The 15,222-nt window shown below is 31.6% G+C and overlaps 1 protein-coding gene and 1 non-coding gene across 8 annotated transcripts in view; both read right to left on the bottom strand.

Moving 5' to 3' along the window:
* Positions 1-15,222, bottom strand: part of Cngl (Cyclic nucleotide-gated ion channel-like) — a 444,433-nt gene that overhangs the window by 345,174 nt on the left and 84,037 nt on the right. The window lies entirely within an intron of this gene.
* TRNAD-GUC (transfer RNA aspartic acid (anticodon GUC)) lies at positions 3,274-3,345 on the bottom strand. The gene has a single exon. It is a non-coding gene; the product is annotated as a tRNA-Asp (tRNA).

The following is a 15,222-nucleotide window of genomic DNA, read 5'->3' as shown; positions in this document are numbered from 1 at the left end:
TGAATCGTACGGAAAAAAACGACACCGAACTTCGACAGACTTCAGTATTTAAATTGCGTCCATTATTCATTGCGAGACAGCCGAGGAAGTTCATCGTTGTTTTTGGTGTATTTATTTTTTCCGATTGTACATTGTTACGCCGCGGTATTGTTATTAATGATAATTGGCTGTCTGTATTAATGGTTTTTTCCTGCGATTGAAAGTAGATTCCTCCTCATTCCTCGTAATTTTTAGTCATAATCTATGAAAATAGAAATTTAACTTCATAGAAAGCTTAGGAAAATATAGAATACATAGGAAAATAGATTTGCGACGTCCTCCATCCAAATGACTCTGTAATCGCCTTTAAGAACCATTTATTGTTACTAATGATCATGCTGTGAGCGAAATTCGACCATAATGTGCTAAACTAATCATGTTTCTCACATGATATGTTACTGAAACTTGTTTTCACAATATTTTCATTATAAATCAACTAACACTTACCAACAGTTATTGCTAAATTGCATTTAGTTAAATCTAATTTCCATTAACTCTCAGTGGTCAACAAAGTGTAATTGAATAATTAAGTGTAAACTACTGCGTAATTATTAAGTGAAATTATTTTCAGAACTGTAATAACTTCAGAGCGCCAAATATAAGTATACATGATCTTTCTTTACTTTTATGTTATAAATATACGTGTTTTGTTAACAATTGATAGTTTAAAACTTAGGCCTATAAAGCAAATAATCAAAATAATTGGTATAAGCTTCGAAGAATACAATGTAATATAGTAACATATCTAATTGCATTAATCCTTGAACACCTTAATTAGTTATGCTTCAATTTGTTTACAAATTCACTGTTAATAATTCATGATATCATCTATTTGCCCTATGTGTTCCGTCTATGCAAATTATGTAGTTACTTTTATTTTTAACTCCTACGCATTTTCATTACTTCATTTATGTATTCCTATAGTCTTATTTTTATCCATATTTGTCAACTAAAATATATATAACAGGAACAATAAATACATCAAACTGGTTAAAAGAATAATTTCTTCAGTTAGCTCTCTTTTAGTTTGTCTTCAATTATCTATTGCTTTATACCTTGTCTTATGTCCCACGTGGGAACTAACAACTCACCAACAAGTGAGTAATTAGAACTCTATGGAACTATTTCATAAGTGCTAATAATCTATGGAATATTCATTTTAATTCTTGGCTAATTTTAATGTTTTGTTTTGCGTAACAATAAGATGCTTATGAAAAAATCTCAGTTTTTAATGAAAAAGTCTCAAAAAAACTATTATCCAATTGTCATTCGACGACTTGGGATCTTCTTCTTCAAGAAGAACTTCAGACAAGCAACAAATAATGAAAATCACTTGAATTGTTTGATAACAGTCTTTAAAACATATTTTAAAAAATTAGATGTGAGCTTGTTAGAATGATGCATTTTTAACTAATCCTCTAGTAGCGGACCTCAAAGAGAATGCATAAAATTAGAGATACGGGCATCAACACACGCACTACCATACAAAATATTAAAGCAATAATATAAATAGTTAATGACGCACACAGTTCGTTACCCTCGATATTATGTAGGGATTTGCTAGAAATACTGGCTTTAGTAAGTGACTTATAGATGATGTTATTGACGTACAGACATATACCAATATCATTATTTATTTATAATTGTTGTTTTCTGTTGGCTCTGAAACACAATACTTGATTTATATATATTGCGTTCTTCTATTATGTTGACGTTTGGATAGAATCAATTAATTAAAATCTTTAAAAAAGGAAAATCCAATATGTATTAACTATCAAACATATGTACACATGTACATTCTTAAAAAAACGTGAATAGCATCAATCATTCATCGATATTAAAATTTTATACATAGCTGGGAACTCTTAACAGTGAAGCAAAAAGCACATTCCCAGCTTTACAAACATTATTTTAATATTATTTAACTTTATTATTAACAATTATTAACGATTGATTAATTGATACACTTAAAATAGATATTAAAACCTAATAAAGTACGAAATGTTGTAACATCGAGCTTAGTTGATAGATTGATTTCTGGATCGTCTTTGTATATGTGAAAAATGTTGTATATAAGAATACTTAATGATGTCATATATTGACTATAATATTATACAGCATTAATTTTTTTGGTCATATAAAAGCAAATACTAATTCGTTAAACAAGCGCAGCTTATCGTAATTCTTCTAGAAATATCCAATATTGCTTGAAGTTCATTGCTTCAATATTAAAACTGCCTAAATGCAACATGTCTTTCTGATTTGTAAGAATTAATTATCTCCATCTTATAGTGGTACATTTGGTAACAGCACTACCAGTAATAAAGTTGTTCTTGTATATGCAATTGTTTAAGATTTTTGTTAACTCACCTCTCATGTAAAGCTGAATACTACCAAAGATTTTTATGGTATAATAAATTTGTAGATTTCTTGATTTTGTAATATGGTATTTTATATGTTAATAAAAATAGAGAAATATGGATGAAACAAAAGGGCTATATGAATACAGAAATGAAGTAAAGAAAATATGAAGAAATTAATTAATACGGTTGGTTATTGAAAGTTAATGAAAATAAGATTTAATTAGACAGTGTTAGTTCTTGGGCTATTTTATATGTTGATAACATGATTAATTGGCTATATTGTGGTCGAAATTCGACCACAAGATGATCACTAGTATTTTTGGTGAAGTTCCCATTCACTCTCATTTCATACAAATCATTTCTCATCCCAGAGTCGAATGCGTATAATGGATCTGGTGGTAGAATCACCATATTTTAAACATCAAAAAACTTATAATATCCTAACTATCATCTAATCATGGTTTGATAATAGTAGCCAATAATTTTAATAAATATTTAATATTTTTAATCACAAAATTTATTTCCGAACGTACCCATAAATGTTTGACAACCAACAAAAATATCAATCCCTTGCCATAAAATAATTGTTTTTCTATTTTCTTCGTAATTATTCCCTGTTTAGACACAACATAAACCTTCTCTGGATTTTCACATATTTTTCGAAACTAAAATTAGGTAACTCGGTCCAACCGGTTTCTAGTTTTATTAACTAACGTACTTACTAAGTTTAGAAGTGAACATTCCTAAGGAAAAGTCACGTAGAATTACTAAAATTACCAGGCCGAGAACTTCTCAAACATCATGTCATATAACTGAAACTTGATTTGAGTAACCGAGAGACCACTTATAAACTGTAAATTAAAAAAAAGTTCTCTCCGGCCGGGAATCGAACCCGGGTCTCCCGCGTGACAGGCGGGGATACTTACCACTATACTACCGAAGACTTGTTTAAAATTTGTTATGACACTGCATATAACAGACAGATTAAAGTTGATTTTTAAAATAAGATTAATATTTAAATTTATTTTCTCATATATTCTACACATTTCGTTATGAAATACAAATATTTTTAAAATGCGTTGTTACTAACCGGATGGGCCGTCCTACAGATATTTTATTCACACAGACTCCCGACCAATAACCATTCCAAAGAGACAACCCGCAAGCCGACAAATCCCATTAAGACTCGATTTTTACAACTATCAAGAGAATTATTAAAGCGACAAACGGAGGAACGCCAAGCCCTTACGCGCCTCGCTCGAGGGTCTTCCGTCTTTGTCCATTTTACAATAAGATCTCGCCCGGAATGAAACTGACTTAGAGAGACGCTTTGCCCTTGAGTCTCGTCATAGCCTCCTCAGACTCACTTAATTTGTTGTAAGCAAGCCCGTGAAGTAATTCAACTTTCTTTCTGTAGTCACAAGGGTGTTCCTTTGTTTCATTAAAACGCCAAACCACCTTACTCCATAATTAGGAAGTAACCACCGAATCTAAATAAATATTTATATATTTTAGAACATGTTTGCAACATTTCGACTTTCTTTATCAATTTTCGTCTTTGTTCTTCGTTCTTATTTTGTTTAATTTCTAGATTACCACACATCGATGTAATTATATAACATGTAATTACAGTAATAAGTAGTAAGCCAGTTAATAAGTCACAACTACATTAAGAACCATGATAAGATAGGGTATATTTTGAAATTCTTTAAAAGTAGAGACTGTTGAAGAGGACAATTTAATTAATAAAAATAAAACATTAAAATATAATTTAAAAAATGATAACCTATTTTGTCGCAGCTATTTCGAATATTTTGTTATCCTCAATATATCATATTGCATAAAACTTACATAAAAATAACTAATACTTAAACGACTCCAATATATGATTACAAAAGAAAAAATTAATTTTACCAGCACCAGCACTTAGAAGGATGTCATACGGATATGCCAGATTATTTCAATTTTCGCTGAAGAAAACACGTTATTTACAATGGATAGGTACAATATAATTATTCAAAATATTGGATACATGGTTCTATACATTTTGCGCATCTCTCAGGCAGTGGATGTCATTCCAAAAGTACAGTTTCTCCTTTTCTTCTATTCGATTTGTTTTATTGTAGATCAGAGTTATCAGAGAAAAATCTTATCATGTCCTTAAGGACTCTTAAGCGTATTGTGGACGTTTTTCGATCAATGCAGAGTTAAAATTGATCATTTCTTGACTGTAGCAATCAGTATTTGCAGTTTTTCAGGTTTCAGTAGTTCATAATATATAATATTTGGCATTGCAGCCAGCTTTGTCGGATGACGACCGTAATTTTTCCTTGTCATACAATTCATATGGCATCCATCTTCCCATTTTTAGGTTCTTTTTATCACTTGTACCTGTTCATAAATTGCGATTCGGCTGATTTTTAATTTCTGCCAACTGTTTTTAAGTTGCTGTTGGGTCTTTATCCAATAAATACCGCAATTGCACATCTTCAAATATTTTCTGCCAACTAAGCATTATTTGTCTGGAAGGTTGAACCATATTTGAATTGTTGAAACCATGTTTCATATGTTCTTAAGGTTGGGGCACATTCACCGTCTTTCAAGTCTTTTTTCCTTTTGATGAAAGAAGAAAGGTAATATATACCGCAAATGACATTTTCAAGAAATTATACATCTATAATGCTGTGATTTTCGTACTCACATACCGTATCGCTAGTTAAACAAACAACATCTGAAATTAATTACCGTCTTGCTTGTCTATTGTTGAAAGTGTAATAAAACAATTCAAGAAATTATAAATATGTTAGTAGGATTAAAAATGATCCCAGTCAGGCCAGTGACCAGGCTTAGTGCTGAGGACCGTGGTTCGTAGCCCACGTTAAACTGTAGGTCCAGTCCAGATAAACCCATAGTTGGTAAAAGGAGACTTTAAAATATATTTAAAAAGATGTTTGAAAACAGCAAACATATTACTCATTAACCACTCGTATAATAATTTAACCCCTTAAACAATGATCAGACTAAGTGGCTAAATATAATGCCCCAAATAAAGAAACCAGTAACAAATGACGCATAATTGAATTGCTCGAATGGGTTAAAACAAACGACTATCAAAATGATAAAGAACCCCGCGGAAATAGAGCAAGCAGCAAAGTTTGCAGAATCACGGACGGTAATTTTAAACAATAGAGTCGTTCAAGCTTTGTTTAGACGGAAATGACGTGGTGTAATGTCTGAAATAAATGAAGTAATAAATTGAATCGGTCAGCTGAGCGAATAATGTCTACGTATAATCCTAAAAACGCCATCCAATCTCTCGACATTGAACCACTTTAAACTTTAAAATAAAGCACCGCTGTCTGACAAGGATTCGAATTGTTGATCGCTCAGGATTTTCCTCGATCGGTTACAGTTCCCCTTTCGATCTAGCCGTTCGCAATGCGAAGTTGACCCAAATAACAGTAAACAAGGACGAGTCAGTGTCAGTGCTACGGAGACTGACATCGATTCGCATGACATCGAATCTAAGTTAATGGCATTTCCAGTCCTTTAGCTCTATCGCGTTTTCAGTGTCAGCTTTTCTGTTTATCTGCGTAACATTTAAATTGTTTATAGACTAATAATTCGATAGTTTCTTTAATAGCTTGATTTCTTATACTAATCAACTTTATATTTTCATTATCTCTCATTTACACACCTTAGCAGAATTAGAATGAAAAATGTTTAAGCTTAGAAAACTATATATTCAATAAAACAGTGAACTCACGACATCTAAATTCATGACGTCAAATTACATTGCCGCTTTTAACCTTCACTTATAGTTTATTTTAGGTTTTATTTATAATAACTTTCTAATATAAAATAAAGAAACATAAAATTCTTGTAAAATATAATTAACATTATAGTACATTTAATATTATCGATGGATTCGGACCACAATTAAACAGCCACAATAGTGTGTAGGCTAAAGCTGTTTTATTGTATTTACATTGTATTATTTCCCAAGCAACCTATGGTATCTCTAGAAGGCCTAATCATCCTAATTAACAATTGTATATCGAAGTAATGTATTTTACTTTGATTTGAAAGCACGTTTACCTTTTTATGTTTAGTTCACGTTTGCGTCGATGTTGTGCTTCCTTTTCAAATCATTCTGATATCACTATATTTCTCACTAGTTTCTTCTGTTAGGTTTAATCACTGCATTATCCCTAATGCATTTATCATACTCGAAAATCTGTTAACATTCATTCTCTCCGCATACATTTTAACCAAATACTGATGTATATTCTGAACAATTACACACATACCTCTGCATATAAGTTTTTACAATCTACTATACGATTTTCTACAGCTATCCTTTAATTATAAACCCATCTTCTTCATCTGTGTGTCTTCTCCGTATATCTTTCTCAACCTGCATATCTATTGTAGTAATTATTTGCCACATCTCATAATAATTCAATTTGATTGAATATGCAGTGCTAGTGAGGAAGATTGTGAAAAGCTAGTTGTCACTCTATGACCATTCAGATATCTGATCTACTGTATATCTTGTAAGAAAAGTAAAAACATAGTAGCAGAAAATACGTAGATGGCTTCTGATGGCTCATTCACTAATCGAGAGGGACGTTGTATTGGGACCGAGCTATGAGAATGCTAATATGTACACTTTTTGGATACAAAGGCTGGCGCCTTGACTGGAAATCATAGTTTCATAGTCTTTCTAAGAGTGTCTTGTTGATGTAATTGATGGACGAATATTATTGTAATCACTGTTGTAATACCTTGTAAACTATCAAGACAGTAACTATTGATTTGATGTTATTTAATAAGAAATAAAAGTGTTTCTTACCATCCTATTTGAAGCCTATTTCTAAAGAGCTAAATTACATAAAGAGCCGTATTAGTATCATGTTACCACCCTAGTCATAAAATTCGTTGCCAGAAAGCTTCACAACAGATGAAGCATTCAAAATCTTGCAATTCATACCTTAAGGCAAATTACAAAAAATATGAAATAATACCTGGGGGTAACAGGAGCACCAGTAGTACTAAGGAAAATCATGATTTTATTGCTTTTGCAGACAATGACATAGATCAACAACAGACAGACATCAAAAATGAAGTTAGAGTTAGTCAGCAGTCACATATACAATAATATATTCAATATTATATATTCAACAATAAAAGAGAAATGTGAGCTCATTAGAATCCGTATATTATATTCTTCAGTAGCAGGTTTTATTCATACCCAGCAAAAAGCTGTTGTATAGTACATTTAAAAATCTAGTATTCATGGAAGGAAATTCTTATATTACTAATTAACAGGCTGGAGTGTATTTTCTACACCTAACTGTATTTTGTAACTTATATTCTAAATTTTAAATAAAAATAGTTAAAATACTATATTTTGCATTTTAAATACATGCAAGATAGTATTTTGTAGTTTTATATTTTAATTAAAGAAAAGAATGATTTTTGCCCAGCTCTGATGGTTATAAATTTACGTTTGTGATATTATTTCTAAGTGTTACTGTTTATAGGCAAAAGTATAAAATCCAAGGAGGAAAATAATAACATCCCAGTTTAGGGAATGCTATATGGGTCGATTAGAGGTAAAATGAAATGAAACGGTAATGCTTTACATGATGTGACCGTTATTTATAGATATAATATAAAATGTGAAAATACAAATAGATAAAAAAAGGATGGCAACGGTGTTACGTGAATACGAGAGTTGGGCAGTCGATGGTGGCACGTCTAAACTGAACGATGGTTAGTCACTGAATGATTCGAAAGTACCCTTCAATAATATACCAAATCAACGTCTCGGGGTTATTCGTTGTCGTGTACAATTGGCTCTGCTGGTACTATATAAAATTCGACATGCCTCAAGGTCTCTACACCTCTACACCAGTTACGCCAGTAACTAGGCTGCATTACCTCAGTCGTATACCAAATGGCACTTGATTTTAAATTAAAATTTTATTATGTAGAGACATTTTGATTTTTTTCCAGGAAGGCTATATTTTACTTCCAGCTTGACCTTTTTTTCTTTTAACATGCTACTTTCATTTCAATTAAACGACTAATATACATATCCATATCGCCAGAGAATTATTAACAAATTTAGAAATAATAATAATTACACTAGTCGGTGAAAAATCATCTGAAGCATAAAAACAAATAAATAAAGATAAAAAGTAAGTATTTCTGACTAGTTTGGATTTATAATAATATCTCAATAAATCAACTAGATTTTTTAAATTTCTTTAAATTTTTAGCTGTAAGATAAACTATAATATATTGCAATGAAATCTAAAAATAAAATAGAAAACGTCGATCAATATGCTGATGGAAGCAATGAAATAAGATTTAAACTTTTTTAGAGCTCGAAATATTTCCTCAACTCCAAGAACTAGATAAAATACATAATGATGCGAAATTTGGCCACCAAATTGTAATAAAATATAATATTATGAATACAATGAAAAGTACTCTATTTTTTTGTTAAGAGACCTGGTTCAACTTTTTGTTTCTATTTTATGTGCTACGTATTTTTCTCTTACTTGAACTTGAGAGAACAACAAACTGACAAAAAACAAAATATACTATTATATTGCGAATAAAAATAGATCAAATAATTCAGATACTGAAAGATGTTAAGGGTAGATTATCTGTAGCGTTTTTTATGACAATTATTTATAATGAGAATATTAATGTTATTTCGAGTAAAATTACCGATTTATTTATTTATTTATTACTTATTAATAAAAACTAATACTATCTAATGTAAATGCTTTAAAATTAATGCATAGGCTAATATCGATTATCTAACTTATATTACAAGCCATATAGTCACGATACAAGTTATTATATCAGCTGCTATAATATTTCAAATCAAAAACCTTCTGAACAAATCTGTATACAACCACGAAAAGAGCTTTTCAAGAACCATCCTATAACTGAAAAAAGAATAAACGGTCCCATTTTTCTCGAGGTCATTCATGCCGTCGCATAATCACGAAACGGCGACTGAATAAAAGTCGTTATCACATGCAAGGTCCTCTCCAAGTTTACTTCTTTTCAACTGTATGGGGCGACCAGTGCAGAACGTAGAAAGAAATCAACAGTTTATGTCGTTCGCATAAAATACTACATAGAGAATCAAATTTAATAAGCGAAGCAGGAGAATTGTTTTGCATAGTCCCACCAATGAAGACATTGAAGTCATTTTATCAAGACGTTTGATTGGTTCGTTTGAATTATCACCACAAAGGCATTTGATTGGTTAATTTCTATAATGCGATTGTTTGTTTCAACGATTGATTGTTAATTTTTGTGTACCTGACATAGAGAACGTTTAGCATTTTTTTGTAACTTAATTATAACCACTATAAATCATTATATAATCAAAAATTGAAGATCGGATCCTTTAATGTACGGTGAATAGAAGCTGCTGCACTACAGGCTATGTGGCTGGAGAATTTAGATTCGTTTCTTTAGAATGAGATGGTTTCTATTTTCATACGCAATGTTAATAGTCCGTAAATTAATGTTTCAACGGGTTAGGGCGCCGTGGAAGGTCTTTCTGTTCACTATTTAGTTCAACACGTTTACTCGTCGAGGTGAATTAGGAAAAAAGCTAGCACTTTCTTGTGGGTTGCGAAAAAATACACTTACTTCCTTAATCGTGGAAGCAGCTTTAGACAAAATCAAATTTAATTGATGCGCATAACAATGGACATAGTGGGCAAAGGGAATCAGTTTCTTTGGTGAATCCTCAATTATATGATCATAACAAACTTGAAGCATTCACTGTAATAAATCGTTCTGTATTTCTTTGAAGGTCTCTTGAAATAGTGAAGCATTCTATAGGTGCTCACTTACAGTTTTATCTAATTCAGCCGAAAAATTTTATAAGTCCACGAAATCTCTCCAGATTCTGGGAAGTATCGCTCTCATTATATTCCCAAAGTGCCAATTCAAACGCTCTAAAAAATTTAATGCAATTTATAATTTTTGATATAACATACCTACTGTTTGACACATTTTCATTACGTCTCTGTATATTCATCCATTCATCCATCCATTCCATACAATTATGAAGTTGGAATATGGATTTTAGAGTTATCATGTCTTTTTTTGTCAAATTTAGATGTTCTATATCGGTGGCCCTTATTTCCGTCCAAGCTTTATCGCCACCAAAAAATAAGCAGGGAAAACAGAACAACGTATTTTTGTGTTACATCCACAAATTCGTTCATTTTTCAAATAAATGCCCCTATAAAATTTATGAGTTTAATTTTTCCATCTACTTGCACTAGATTTCTCAATAACAATATCTCGTAACGGTCTACCTTTTCCTTTAAATTCCGACGTTTCTTTGTAAAAATATTTTAAAAATGTCTTCACATTATTTAATAATTTATTTATTCAATCGATATTACTTTTGGGGTATACGGTGCTGGTCTAAATGGAGCGAAATATCCACTGAAATATCGAGCTTGTTTTAGACCATTTCGACAGAATCGGAGGAAGAGGAATGCCGGCTGGGTGTTTGAAGGAGCTCGCAGAGCACGATCGTGTGACTCAGATATATAACAGCGATAGCGTGAGTTGATAGCCTACCGATGATAGGTAATTCCACTGATCCACATTAGTTCCGTGGCTCGCATTTCCATTGCAGTTTTTTTTATCATTTATTACAACAAAAATTTCGCGAATGCTAAGTGGGATTTACTTTTTGGTAAGTAACAGAAAATATTTTAGTATTTTAATGAAATTACATAATTAATTTTTGGGAGCTTCTTTAGCTTTTTTTTGGAGCTCTGCAGCAATGCAACGCTTATGCACCACTAACACACCATATCAGTACTCTATTATTTCGTCGTGAGTTGTCGCGAAGACCTTTTTAATTTCCCGCCATTAAGTCCATAATTAAACTAATATCTTCTGGTACGTGTGGGTGTTAATTTCAACGTTCGTTGCCCTCCGCACCGATATAAATACTAAGCTCCATTAATTCCGACACGGAATTTATACGAAAAGCCGTGGACCCGACGCGAAATTTTACGCGTTGCGAATAACCGATCGAGAGCATCTGCAGGATGGTTTGAGAACGAATTTATCGTCGTGGCGAACGGTACTTCGAAGATTAACCGGATTTCGGATAAATGTCATCAGGCAATCGACTTGAATGTTCACACACTCGATAATTCAATAAAACGGCGATTCATCTTTGATCGCGCGGGAATTTACCGTGAATTATATCTTTTTTGATTTGGAATAAATAAAACGAGCTTTTATTTTAAATTAGATGACATATCAAATACATCTATCTTGAAAACGTTTCCCAACAATAACAATAGCCACTGATGGAGCCATCATGTGTTTTGTTAGGTCTGGGGACGATATTGTAGCTGTCAGACGCCATGCTATTTTGAACATTTTAACCACTTAATGAAAGTAAATCTGTACATGTATAGTTCACCTATAAACAGACCGTACAAGCACCAATAACCTTAAATAATACTATCATTCCATATAGCCACAACGCTAAATATCTCGGAGTGAATCTTGATACAAAACTTCGCTGGAAGGAACATATAAAGAAGAAAAGAAAATAACTGGAATTGAAATATAGGAAAATGTACTGGCTAATTGGAAGTACATAATAAATTGGTATTATATAAGCAAATACTGAAACCTGTTTAGACATATGGAGTTCAATCATGGGGATGTTCTGCAAAGAGTAACATAAATAAAATACAATTTTTTCAGAACAAAGTCCTGAGAGATATTATGGGCGCACCCAAATACTATAGGACTGATTACCTACATCGAGACCTTCAGATACCCACAGTCAGGGCATAAGGAAAGACTCCATTCTCATGAGAATATTGAAGTATTGCAGCTTTTGTATACCACGAGAACAGGACACAGACTCAAAATAATCAAACCATCTGATCTTATGTAGTATTGCATGGTGAGGTACATATAATAAAAAATACAGCAGTGACATGCATACACATTATTTTACCAGAGACTGAGATAGGACTGACTGAGAAATCGTTGTTCTGATGAAAAAATATTTGTAATTTTTGGACAATAGTTCGCTTCACTGTTGGATTATGAGAGTAATGTCTTTGAATTTCCGCATCCGGATTGCCCATAAAATAAATATAACAGCAGAAATTAACAATTACTAATTACGCCCGTCAGAGATGACACTAAAAACCGGTGTTTGACATTATTGTTTGAATTATTCCGAGTTCACACTTATTGCGGCCATTATAAGTATAGAAGATTCTTTTTTGAAATAACCACATAAAAAACAAAAGTGGGAGATTTGAAAATGAACAACCTCATTAATGATATTTTCAAACCAGGTAAATGGTTTTCCCTCTAACAGATTACCTTTTAATTATCACATAGTTAACAAAAAGATGTAGAATTAACTACTACATATAGCGTATAAATTAATTTTAAAGGATTTAAAACTAATCTTATTATTGAGTTAAGTACTTACAGGGCTCACTTTTCAGTATGTCATTTCGTAAAATAAAAAAAAATTCTACATCCATACTACAGACAGCTTCATTTATATTTAGCGACCCCCGTGAATTGATAGCCAACACGATAGTATAGAATTTAATTGCAATAGAACATGGAACAGATTAAATCTCAACATTGAATTGGCTATCGGAGATTTCACATAATCAATATTGGCCCAGATCTGCGGGTTTTATATTCCCTGCAATATCAAACTTCGTTCGGATAAAAACGAAAAAGAAAACGGAGACTATAAGGGCTAGTGGGTACAATTTTTGTTCGTATAAATTTAATACCAAAAACGGTAAACCGATGTATGGTTTAAATGAAAGGCTGATGTTTAGCACAAGAAATATAATTAAACCATTTTTATATTATAAATTAACCTCAAAAAATAATGTGTGTAATTATTAATAAGTTCATAAAATATTTGGGTATTGACTTAGTTTGGATTATATTTTTATTTGAATTCTATATACGAAGGTTACGTTAAATACGAAATAAATAGAAAAACTTAGAATTATTCTATTTACCAACCCAATCTCATTGGACTCTATAGAGTTTTCCTAGGACTTTCTGAAACTTCAGAAGTCTAACAAGTAACTTTTAAGACACTCACAATAATCTATTTACTTAGACCAAATAAGCAAAAGTGGCAATATGTATTCTGATCTTTTTTCCATTGTAAAACTGGATTTATTGAGAAAAATTAGTATAATAAATATTAATCAAAATATATCCTATAATTTTTTATAACTTTTTCACATATTTCTATTTGTTTGGCATTGATGTATTTGCTCACTTCTTCAGCAGCCGTATCCAAGCAACCATTTACTGCATCGATCTAAATAAGTTGTAATTAGGAGGCACTGTGACTAGCGAGTTTGTTAACTAGTACAGAACTTTCCATTCGAACTTTCCACTGTATATTCGTCACAGCTCTTGCAGCGCATGGCCAAGAGTAGTCATGCAAGAGGATGATTTCGTTACTCCCTATGTTCTGTTACTCGTCATTACTCGTCATTTTTTGCAACAATAAGTTTTTTCAATGCGTTCAATTGACGTCGACAGGCATCTGCAATGACAGTTTCGTTCGGTTTTAGCAGCTCTTAATATACTACATCACGCTGATCCCAGACATGCGCGAAAATACTTTATGACCATGAATATTCCTGTGAGCTTTGGTATCAATATGTGTGGCTTCTCTAGATTAACCCATGAATTTTTATATTTAGAATTGTATTTAGATTTAGATTTAGATTATATTTAGATTTAGAATTGAGCAGATCCACTTCTCCACTGGGAGGTAAATTCGAAGCAATACGGTGAATAACGTAATAATGCAAACTTTAATTTCATTATTTTGATCATAGAAAACATATACGCGCAAGCCTATATTGTTTTATTGTGTTGTGTTGTGTTGTGTAAACGATAATAATTATGATTTTCAAATAAAAATGCTTATTCTTGATTTATTTACCGAAACATTATTCCACTATTACAATAGTTATCACTTCTTCCATGTTACATCCAAAAAAAAAACGAGACCATCAACTGTCGCTGGATTCAACTGACCTTAACATTTTCAGACAATGTCTTCACAAATGTGCTCAAAAAACTCGCTATTCTATCTATTATTTTATTTATATTGATTCTAGTAACAAATGTATATCCCCTCATCATAGTTCATATATATGCTCCAGCGTTGAAAGAACTAAAATAGTCTTCATGGCATCCATCTTATTGAAATGTTCTTTATGCCATATTTTTTCGTATAAAACTAATAAAATTGTACAAATTTTTCACCCACTTTGTTGTTCTAATTGTCAATCATATAAGTAATAAACATTTCTAGATAAAAATTAACTTTAAGCCCTATAAACCAATATTTCATTGTTATCTGTTGGAAAGTTTTAACTAGAATTCTGTTGGTTTTAGCCATAGCATTAATTAGTTTTAGCTATTACGGTTCTTCGTACAAAACCCTATTTTAACAATATTTAACACTATAAAAATTTACAGGCGTACATATTTGGTGAAAAACAACCAGAACCTATTGAATTTGCCATTACTCCATAATAAATAATTTTGTTATATATAAATACAAACAAATAATTACATAAATATAAAAATAAGCTATATAAAAGAAACACAATAAAAATGTGACTGTAAAAGTATTTATATTATTACTGTCTCGTTATATTGAAAATGTTAGTGTTTGGAATAAATGTTTTCATTGAACCGTAATATCTTAAGAAACAGA

This window comes from Rhynchophorus ferrugineus, unplaced genomic scaffold (genome assembly GCF_030347505.1).
Source record: "Rhynchophorus ferrugineus isolate W39M unplaced genomic scaffold, kcgeb_rfMv2 rfM3, whole genome shotgun sequence".
NCBI lineage: Eukaryota > Metazoa > Arthropoda > Insecta > Coleoptera > Curculionidae > Rhynchophorus > Rhynchophorus ferrugineus.
This window is presented reverse-complemented; position numbering and strand designations above follow the sequence as displayed.